The 3,302-nt window shown below is 34.3% G+C and overlaps 1 pseudogene; it reads right to left on the minus strand.

Annotated features, from left to right (window-relative positions):
• Positions 1–2,816: 2,816 nt before the first annotated feature.
• LOC137714038 (small nucleolar RNA R71) lies at positions 2,817–2,907 on the minus strand (annotated as a pseudogene).
• Between the last annotated feature and the right edge of the window lie 395 nt (positions 2,908–3,302).

Below are 3,302 nucleotides of genomic sequence, written 5' to 3' on the forward strand. Positions count from 1 at the left end.
TAGAATTGTAATACTTTGCTTTATATTTTCAATATAGGGTATTCGAGTTCATTTGGAGCAAAACGTGATCAAATGGACGAATTTTGGAGTGATTAAAATTAGGGGACATTCGTGTATCTCTGGGTTTGTTCATGTCAAAATTTGGGATTTTTCTACCAAGCAGTTATTTTCTAGCGATTTATTAATGTAGCAGTGCGTGTTGCTGGAAAGTGACGTTTCCGAACTTAAACTGCGCTTTTGGAACCCAAGATGACCTTGGATGGGTTTGTGGCCTTTTAGAGAAGTGTTCAGAATAGTCCTTTAAATCTAGCTATTTTGGGCTAGTTTTGTAGCTGATTTGGGTCCAAAAGGTGGCTGTGCAGAATTTTGGACGAATTTACCAAGTCAATTTAGAATTATGTTTCCTATTTTATTTCAATTTATTAGGTTTCCTAGTCTTAGCATTAGTTTGGTACTAAGGTAATTCTAAAAAAAAAGGCTATCAAAAAAAGCTGGGAGCTTTTTTATGTTTGGTGAACATTCAGCTTCAGCTCTTTTTCACAGTTTTGGGTGAAAAAAAAGCCAAAAACATAAAGCTGCAAAACCCAGCTTTGAAAAACAAGCTTTTTTTCACATCTATTTTACATAAAAGTTTATCAAACACTATAATACCGTTTTTTTTTTTTTTTCAAAAGCACTTTTACAAAAAAGTATACCAAACGTTATGCTGCTTTATTTCACAGCTGCTTATTCTCACAGCAGAAGCATTTTTTTTCAAAGCACAACAATTCCAAACCAGCCTTTATTCGAAGACCTTTTACTAGGAAGATTTTAATTACAGTAGTATAAATAAGCCTTTGGGCAGACCTAGGGTTTCTCTCGTATGTATGCAATTTTTGGGAGAAGACTTTGGGCCAAGCTTAGAGATTTCAAGACTTATACTTTCAAGGTGTTTTCATTTTTTTTCTAGTTTGATAAAACTCTTTTGATTTTAATTATGAATATGCGTAACTAATTTTCTTTTGCTAAGACGATGCCTTGAGTCTTAGCATGAATATGTAGTTTTTATTTAATTGCTTATGATATTATTCATGCATGCTTTGAATTATTAATCATTGTGCTTTAAACTGTCTTTGTGTCTTAATGATTCATGACCATTAGGATGTTTAGATAAGTAATTGGATGCAATTCGGTCAAAATGCCACCGGAGAATTGAGTATTGTTTCTTGTGATTGATAGTTATAATTTCACCTGGGGCGAATGCCACGTCTCAGGGGTTGCATGGTTTTTCAAGGGGTTTTCACAAAGCATAATGAGACATGCATGTTTATATTTGATCTTAATGTCACGGACGGATTGCATGTTTGATATACGTTCTAGCTTGAATGCCACAAATAGAATATATTTTAGGAAAACCTACACTTCAAAGTTGTATGGATAATTCATAAGTAATTAGTAAATCTACATAGGATTGTTAAGGGGATGCTTTTCCAAATTTGTTTCTCAAAACCTCTTCTCTTTGATTTGTTTCCTTTTTAATTGGTTATTAGTTGTTTTTCCTAAATTACTTTTATTAAAATTCATTATTATTACTTTTAAATTCAAAATCAACCTCTTCCAATATTTATTTTCAAATAATTAATTTAGATTAGGGTTTTTCATTAATTGTTTTAAATAATCCCTGCGGAAAACGACATTACTTAAGTTGTATACTACAACTACCTTGTTCTTTTACTAGTATTTTGTGTGATTTTAACCTCTTTGCGCAGGTAACTAAAAATCCTATCAAGAAATTGGCGCCGTCGCTGAGGATTGTTTTTAAACAATCTGTGTTAATCATAATTCTATGTTAATTATTGTTGTAGATATATATTAAAAAAATTATTAATTTAATTTTCATTTTTTTACAGATCACACAATCTGGGCAGATCCGGTACATGGTATGCAATAGATCTCAGAATCAACAGCTAGTAGAATTCAATCCAGAACTGGAATGCACTTTATGACAAAGGTGCAAGGAGTAGTTTTTAGCGTGGGAACCCTCATTGGAGGGAACTTTTATGAAAAATCTGTTTTCTTGGGTTTTGGACAGCAAGGATACCATGGCTTTCGCCATACCAACTGCTGGATGACCATTGAGGGATACATTAGCAACCTGTGCTAACGAATTACCAAGCTACATTGTATATCCAGACGAGGAAGGCGACGCGTTCGAAATAAGACATCACATGTTGGAGACTTTGCCTACTTTTCATGGATTAGCTCATGAGGACCCTAATATGCATATCACAGAGTTTAATGGGGTGCATAAATATTATAGTGAAGGGTTTTAGGGCTGGTTTGGTATTGCTGTGCTTTGAAAAAAAACTGCTTCTGCTATGCTGTGAGAATAAGCAGCTGTGAAATAAAGCAGCAGAGTGTTTGGTAAACTTTTTTGTAAAAGTGCTTTTGAAAAAAAAAAGCAGTATTAGAGTGTTTGGTAAACTTTTATGTAAAACAGATGTGAAAAAAAGCCGGTTTTTCAAAGCTGGGTTTTGCAGCTTCTTGTTTTTGGCTTTTTTTCACCCAAAACTGTGAAAAAAAACTGAAGCTGAGTGTTTACCAAACACAAAAACAGCTCCCAGCTTTTTTTTATTGCAGCTTTTTTCAGAATCACCTCAGTACCAAACCAGGTCTTACTACAGAGTCAATCAAACTTCGTCTTTTTCTTTATTCATTGAAGGACAAGGCAAGAACATGGTTGCTTACCCTACCATTTGCTAGTATCACTTCTTGGGCACAAATTAGTGACAAATTTCTTAACAAATATTATCTTGCTTCTAAAACTCTTGATATGAGGACTCAAATTTTATCTTTTGCACAAAAGCCTAATGAAGAGTTTCACGAGGCATGGGAGCATTTTAAGGAGTTATTCAGAAAGTGTCCCCACGCGGGCATTGATAGAGACACACAGATGGGCATATTTTTTAGAGGATTAAATTCAAACACCAAGAATCATGTTCATGCTTCATTAGGAGGTTCTTATTCAACTAAAAATGCCCAGGAAGCTTATCAATTGTTTGACAACATGGCATTTGAATCTCAACAATAGGCAGGGGATCAACCACAAAATAGGGGCGTTTTTTAAATGTCCATAGGTCTCCACATGTATTTGCTCAAATTGAAAAGATTGAGAAAAAAATAGAAATTTTTGATGCAAAATTTAACATGATCCTACAGAAAATTGCAGCACCAGTTCAGCAGGTTGTTGTCTAGCAACCTACAGCAGCATGTTGTGCAATTTGCAACCAACCCACACATGAATTGTAGGCTGTCCACAAAGA

This window comes from Pyrus communis, chromosome 13, assembly GCF_963583255.1.
Source record: "Pyrus communis chromosome 13, drPyrComm1.1, whole genome shotgun sequence".
NCBI lineage: Eukaryota > Viridiplantae > Streptophyta > Magnoliopsida > Rosales > Rosaceae > Pyrus > Pyrus communis.